Genomic DNA, 8,348 nt, shown 5'->3' on the forward strand with positions numbered 1-8,348 from the left:
TTTCTGAATTAGTGTTGTTGTTTTCTTTAGGTATACCCAGAATTGGAATTATGGAATTACATGGAGCTTCTAGTTTTAGTTTTTTGAGGAATCTCCATACTGTTTTTCATAATGGCTGCACCAGTATACATTCACACCAACAGTGCATGAGCTTTCCCCTTTCTTCACTTCCTTGCCAACACTTGTTATTTTTTATTTTCTTATTTTTGAGTGTGTTCTTATTTTAGCCATTCTGACAGATCTGAGGTGATATCTCATTGTGGTTTTGATTTGCATTTCCCTATTAGTGATGTTGTACTTCTTTTCATCTGTCTCTTGGCCATCTGTAGGTCTTCTCTGGAAAAAAATGTTTATTCAGGTCTTTTGCCCATTTTTAATTGGATTATTTGTGGGCTTTTGGTGCTGAGTTGTAAATATAAAGAACAGATTGGTGATTGCTGAGGGAGGAGAGAGGGAGATGGGTGAAATGTGAAGGGGGTTAAGATCTACAAACTTCCAATTATAAAATAGGTCAGGGAGATGAAATGTACAGAAAATAGATTATGTTAAAAAATATTGCAATACACTTATGTGGCGAGTATTTTGTAATGTATGTAATTGTTGAGTTACTATGTTGTACACCCAAAATGAATTTAGTATTACAAATCAACAATACTTCACTTAAAAAATCAGGGCACTTGGGTGGCTCAGTTGGTTAAGTGTCTGAATTTGGCTCAGGTCATGATCTCAAGGTTCCTGAGTTCAAGGCCATGGTTGGACTCTGTCCTGACAGCTCCAAGCCTGGAGCTTGCTTTGGATTCTCTGTCTCCCACTATCTGCACCTCCTCCACTTATGTTCTGTCTCTATCTCAAAAATAAATATTAACATATAATTTTTAAAATTCCCCTACAAAAAAAGTAAAGCTAATCTAAACTAAGTCCAAACACTTTCTTAATTTAAATTTAATAAATACTTTGGTGAAATCAAGGTGATAGTTTAATAGCCAAAGTAAAAGTTCAGTGTTCTCTTATTTAGGCATCTGGCAAAATTGAGGCAAAATTTTTACACACTCACAGGAGTAATGATGTGCACCAGCAAAGAAATCACACCTATATGCACATTTAGTTTTATTGCTTTATTATTAAGTAAGAATGAACAACCATTCCTTTTAAGAAATCAGGAACATAAGAGAGAATGATAGATTAATAATAGGAAGATGTGACATGGAGGAAGTAAATATTTTAGGGAGCAAAGAGATGAGAAAGATAATAGCAAAAACAACAAAGACAAAAATTATTACCAGTAAAATCTTCCTCAATTGGTCTCATTAATCTGAGAGATTCATCTTTTAAAAAGAACAGAATGCTATAAAAAAAGAGAAACATATAGAATGCATCCAAACTGGAAAGAAGTAAAATTATCGGTTTATAGATGACATAATCTTATTTAGAGAAAATTGTAGAGACTCAACTGAAAAAACTGTTAGAACAAAAAAATTCAATAAAGTTGAAGAACATAAACTGATGTATGAAAATCATTTGTGTTTCTATACACAAACAATGAACTATTCAAAAAGGAAAGAAAATAATACTATCCAATAACATCAAAAAGAATAAAATACTTAATAATGAAAATAAGCAAGGAGTAAAAGATTTATATACTGAAAATTACTTGATGAAAGAAATTAAAGACACAAATAAATGGAAAGACATTTTGTATTCATAGATTGGAAAACGTAATATATCTAAAATAGCCATAATCTCCAAAGCAATCTATAGATTTGATTCTATTCCCATGAAAATTCCAATGGGATTTTCAACAGAAGACTTGGATGGCTGCAGCAATCCTGGTGTGGGGTGGGGTGGGGGACAGAGAACAAAGATGGAGGAATCACACTTCCTAATTTCAATGCCACAGTAATGAAAACAGTATGGCATTACATAAAGATGGACATAGAGCTGAACAAAAGGAATAGAACTTACAGTTCAGAAATAAACCTATGCAATATGGTCAACCTATCTTCAGCAAGAGTACTGAGAATATACAATGTGGAAAGAATAGTCTCTTCAACAAATGGTGCTGGGAAAACTGGATATTCACATGTAAAAGAATGAAATAGAACCAATATATCATACCATAAACAAAAATTAACTCAAAATGGATTAATGATTTAAGTGTAAGACCTGAAATGTAAATAGAAGAAAACAGAGGAAAATGTTTATGGCCTTGGCCTTAGCAATGATTTTATGGAATATCACTAAAGCTCAGGCAACAAAAGGAAAAATAAACAAATGAGAAAACTTCTGCACAGCAGAGGAGACAATAGTGACAGACAACCTAGAGAATGGGAGAAGTATTTGCAAACCATATATACAAAAAGGAGTTAATAGCCAAATTACAAAAAGAGCTTTTCTCAAGAGGCTGCTGAGGATGTCAGAGGGGCAGGTGCTGGTGCCCTATGGCCAAGACCATCTCCCGGGCCACCCAGAAGCCATCATGGCCAAACAGGTGCTGCTGGGCCAGAAGGTCATAGTCATGGGTTATGAGGACATCAACATTTCTAGGAATTTCTACAGAAACAAGTTGATGTACTTGGTCTTCCTCCACAAGCAGATGAACATCAACCCATTATGTAGCCCCTACCACTTCAGAATGTCCAGCCAAACCTTTTGGCAGACAGCAGGGGGTCATGCTGCCCCATAAGACCAAGGGAGGCCAGGCTGTGTTGTACCACCTCAAGGTATTTGATGAGATCCTGCCACGCTGTAACAAGAAAAAGCAGATGGTGGTTCCTGCTGCCCTCAAGATTGTGTGTCTGAAGCCTACACCGAACTGCTTACCTGGGACAGCTGGCTTATGAGGTCGGCTGGAAGTACCAGTAAAGAAATTTTTAAAAATTTTAGAATAGTTTTAGATTTACAAAATTCTTATAAATATAGTAAAGAGATTTATCTGGTTGTCCCTAAAATTAACATCTCATATTAATATGTTGTATGTGTTATAATTAATGAACCAATACTGATACATTATCAATAACTAAAATCCATCTGTCTCCACATTGAAGTGATTACCGCAATAAGTTTATTATGCATATATAATATATATTGCATATAGTAAAGTGAATACTACAATAAGTATATATTATGGATATATAATATATATTACATAATATATTTAATATATCATTATTTTTAAAGCCAAGAATTTCTAATATGAGGGTTAGGAACTCAAGTTTATAAATCCTCACCTGGTTTTTGAGGCCAAATATAGATACTTCTTGTCCAGTTTGATTTCTGGGAAAACCTCATTCACGTCCACACTGGTCATCTGTTCTTCCTCTTCTTCATGTCCTTTTTATACACTTCAGTCCTGGCCTTTCAGGGGACTAAAACTCAACACAATTTTTCATATCTTCTTTTTTGTTTTCAACATCCACCTGGACAGTATATTTATTCTCTGACATAGGAACTTCCAGGACATTAAGCTAAAAGACATACATTTTTAAAGAAAAAAAAAAACCAAAAGACAAATATAGGGCTCTGCTTCTAGATTTTCTTTGGCCTTTCTTCAAACTAAAGGAGAAGAAAAAGGAAGAAGGAGTCATTTAGTCTGTATCTTTATGGAAACTACAAAGCCATTAATGATGTTTTTATAAAATTAAAAGAGATCATTTTTATCTTAACTCTTGAAAATGTTAGAAATAACTTATTTCTTTAAATTCCTCTTGGCACATTTCAATATTTGCGTTTTGTTTGGTGTTTTGTTACTCATGAATAATACATAACTAATGAATAGGTTTTCAATTAAGTTCTAGTGCAAGTTAGCCACCTACAACTCTTAGAAACTGTCAACAAAGAGAGATGTTGTTTTTTATTTAATATTAAAAATGACTAGTTCATGTTTATGCTGGTGGGAAGCGTGCTATAATGGTCTAGTCAAATATAATTGATGAGTATTACAATGGGATCTGGATAGTGAATATTTGGTGACTGGTCATAGTAATGGTCTGTATTTGCCCAGTATTTTTACTCAGAAACTTCAAGTACTTTGCAGAAAAGATCTCACTCTTTATACTATCCTCTTCATAAGATGATATTTGAGTAGAGGTATGAAGTAAGAATTCCGGTTGCTTAGTAAATCAGAAGTGGAGTAAGGAGAGTTACATATATTCCAAGTGACCCATCATTACAGTACAGCTGTGTCCCTGGATGTAACATGTACATGGGAACAGTTTGCCACATGCTTTAGAATTCTTCAAAACATTGTACCAAACATTAATATTGCCAAAGGCCCTAGGCATTGGCAAAAGCTTTCTCCATTTGTTATCCCATATGTGATATTGTTTGTGTCTTGGTATGTTTAAAACTGGAAAATTTTGTTTATGTGATTTTTAATGTGTGTGCATGATTTTAAGCAAGTATTTTGTATTCTGGTACTTAGAACAGCCTATAAATATCCAAATAGATATAAAAGTTTGAAGTTTATGAAAAATCATTCCAAATACTACAGCCTCCTTTTAAAAGGAATCAAATTTACAACCTTTAGGATGAAGAATAGAGCCCCTCCCGTGATGGTTGGTTGTTTGTTAAAGGACCTAGACATTTTCAGGTGTGACGCAAGAAAAGAAACATAACAAATTGACTTTAGATACAGACTCCTTAAGAAGCACTAAACAACGGCTTGTCCATTTATCCATTCAACAGTTTTCAGCTCCTATAATTATAAAATGTGAAAATCAGTAATTCAATTTTTGGATCTCAAGTGCTCTAAGAAATAGAGCTAGTAAAATATAATTGTTTTACAACAATAAGATTAGGAAGCATTACAAATATTTGATAGACTGAAGAATACTGTTTAGGTCTTTGGTAGGATATCTTTCAACTGGGATTTCATTTTCATTTGATGTTTTTCCCATGAGTAGACTGGAGTTATGGGTTTGGGGGGGAGACTAGAGAGGTGTAGTGCCATTCTCAACATAATTCAAGAGTATACACTTAATATGATTTATCATTGTCTATGTTAACTTTGTCACCTAGACTGAGGTAGTGTTTGTCAAGTTTACCTCATCAAAGTTAGTCCTAATTCTCTCCCTCCCTTTTCATAGTCCTTTTTGGAAAAAGCACTTTGGGAGTGATCAGAAGTTATGCTCCTCCTACTTGAGGCAGAATATCTACATAAATTATTATGAAATTCTTTTGTATAGGAGATTTATTTACTCTCCCTTATTTATTAAATTATTTATATCATTATGGACTCATGGCAAGAAAAGTCTGAGAAATTCTCAGTCAATAGAACCCTAAGTAAACATGACAACTAAATGTAATGTGGTATCCTGGATGGGATCCTGGAAAGGAAAAAGCATGTTAGAGAAAAACTGGAGAGTTTGGATGAAGTTTAATTATTGATAAGGTATCAGTATTGGTTAATTAATTATAACAAATATACCAAGTCACTTGAGATGTTAATATTAGGAACAACTGGATAAATCTCTACTCTCTTTGGAGTAATTCTGTAAATCTAAAACTATTCTAAAATTTAAAAAACGTATTCAATAAAAAGAAAAACCTTCCTCACCAAAATTATTAATGCATTTGGGAATTATCAAGGTCTGGGAATCAAAGCCATACAGTTTTAGTGGACATGTGAATTGCCACAATCTCAGTGACTGTTGGAATGATACTGTGCACATATGCTTTGGCACATAAGCCTCATTTCTAGAAGTGTATTTAGAAGAAACAAAGTAAAATGCAAGTGTGCCGTTGTCACAGTTTTTGGTAGTAGTCATAATGAAATATAAAAAACAATAACTCAAAACAGCCTACCTAACTATTCAACAAGGAGGACTAGCTGAAGAAGCTGTAATAATTGTTCAGAGTGTAGCCACTCTCTACATGAATATGTTCTCTGGAAAATATAGCTATAGTATAGTGAAATATAATATACGTCTATATCCTGTTTTACGATCACCAAATAAAGAAGGAATTATATCTGTATGGAATCATACATACTAAACTATTAACAGTTTCATTAGAAAAGTATAATTGGAGTGGGTATTAGTAACCTTTACTTTAGCATCTCGTTTTTGTTTGAATTTGTATAACCCTCACTGATTACTTTTGTGAAAAATATATAGCTTTTCTTTTTAGAAGCCAAGGATACAGTCATTTGTAGATGCATTATTGTTTTTATAGCTGCTACAGTGTAATTTGTTATTATGCTCTTAATTAGTCAAACTCCATTCAATTTTTATAACTTCATTCATAGAAAATTATAAAATAATTCTAGAGTCCCTACCTAAATTTAAGAGAATAATTGGATGTCATTTATTTATTAACTTTTTCACTCCTTTAATAGTCCTCTAATATGTGCCTCTGGTGTTCCTATCATTACTACTTAGCTTGGATCCAAAGTTCATCCATACTTTCAAGGCCTATTGTGTGGTTGGGGAGATAGATGACTAATCAATAGAGCAATGTAGTATATTGTCAACTTTACTTTTAAAGGGTGTTGTAAGAAATATGCCATTTTTACCAGATTATTGAAAATAAACTGTGATGCTAAGATTGTAAGACAATTGGTTTGATGGAACCAAGTTTGAAAGTTTGGAGATATTTGTAATGAAATGAATTTGTAAAGTTAAGAAAGGGCCACATTGCAAAAATGTTAATTGTTATATCTTGGATGGTCATCAAGTTTTCCCTCGGTGCTTTCAATTGGTAGTGGCTTTCTGCCGCCAAGTGTTGAGAGGGTTCTTAGGCTGAGTATATCCCTTGTGGCAAAGACTGTGGCAACTACATGTTGGTATCTGTCAAAGGCACTTGCTCCATAGGAGTGACAGGCCTTCCAGGCATTTACCTGACAATCAGAGGTTTTACAATGTAGCTTTGATTTTTATCCAGTACTGTTTAATTAGCTATTAGACTTTAATCATCACCTATATAGTCAATTAAGAGGATTATCTTCCTTCTTTTTAAAAATTTTTATAGCTCTTTAAAGAAGGAAAATAATCCTGGGGCACCTGGGTGGCTCAGTCAGTTAAGCATCTGACTCCATTTTGGCTCAGGTCATGATCCCACAGTCTCTCCTCTCTGTCTCTCTGTCTGCATCTGTGTATATACATTCTCTTTACGAGAGAGATGCAATTTTGGAAAAATAAACCTGTGAGGCAGAAGTTTATTGGTCAATATGTATTAAGCCTCATACTCTTAAGCAAAACTGTAAAATATAAAAAAGATAACCCAAGGCACTGTAAGACCCCCAAGTCCAAAAGAAGTACTAGATTCTGTTTACTCAATAGGAGAGAAAGTAATTGAGATTTTATATATTTTAATAAAAATAATTTTAAATTGTAAATGATTAATCCAAAACCTAATTCATTGAAAAATTACATAATCCAAGTCCTTTTGAATTTTTAATTATAGACCCTAGTAAAAATTCATTAATATTAACATATTTCTTCTGTTATGGAAAAACAAATGGATTAATAGCCTCATCCAATCTAACATTGTTAGAAACAAAAATGTTTATATTCATAGTATTTAGACAATTGTCCAGCTAGTCAAATATTGAATAATGAAATAAAAATAGAGTTAATTTATATTGTGTTCACTGAAAGCAAAATTACCTATAAAAATTGAATAATGAAAGCAAAACAATATTTACCAAGTGTCATTCAAAAGGTGTTAATATTTGTTACTACAAGTGAGTATTGCAAACATTTACATTAATAGATTTTATAGTGTTTATTAATATACATTAAAACAGTGAAAAGTGCTTAAAATTACACATCTCAACATCACATGATGAATTATTGGAGACATTATCAAATCTTCATGAATAAAACCAGGAGAATAGAAACTGTATTTTGTATACTCACATCAGTGTGTCTCTTTCAAGCGGTAAGTAACATGAGCTAATTATATGAATTCTTGAGCTATTTTTCCCATGAATTTGCTGATTTTCTCACAAAAACAGTTGCATCAGTGATCATTTTAGAAAGGGATGAATAGGTAGATAGGTAGGTAGGTAAGTAGGTCGATACATAGATAATCTTGGGTATAGAATTGTCTTATTCTCAGGCTTTATACAAAGTTGTCCTTTGTCTCTGAGTATCATAAAATTTCTATGCATTTAGGCTTCTCCAATGACAATATTGGAGATCACACTAGAAGATTAATTTATTTTTAGAGAAATCCTTCTAGAGACCTGTTCAAACCCACTTACCATTTTTCTCAAAGAGGCTTAAGACAATAGTCATTCAGGATTGTTTTTCACCAAGAAGAAGAGTCAACAAAAACTGAGATTTAGAGACTTACCTGACTAGATCTCAAGGTTATTTGCTTTTGGCTGCTTTTGTGCTTTGGATTCC

The 8,348-nt window shown here is 33.1% G+C and overlaps 1 pseudogene; it reads left to right on the plus strand.

The window, feature by feature from the left end:
* Nucleotides 1-2,410: 2,410 nt before the first annotated feature.
* Nucleotides 2,411-2,862, plus strand: LOC115301334 (annotated as a pseudogene).
* Nucleotides 2,863-8,348: the final 5,486 nt, after the last annotated feature.

Source organism: Suricata suricatta, chromosome 1 (assembly GCF_006229205.1).
Source record: "Suricata suricatta isolate VVHF042 chromosome 1, meerkat_22Aug2017_6uvM2_HiC, whole genome shotgun sequence".
Taxonomy (NCBI): domain Eukaryota; kingdom Metazoa; phylum Chordata; class Mammalia; order Carnivora; family Herpestidae; genus Suricata; species Suricata suricatta.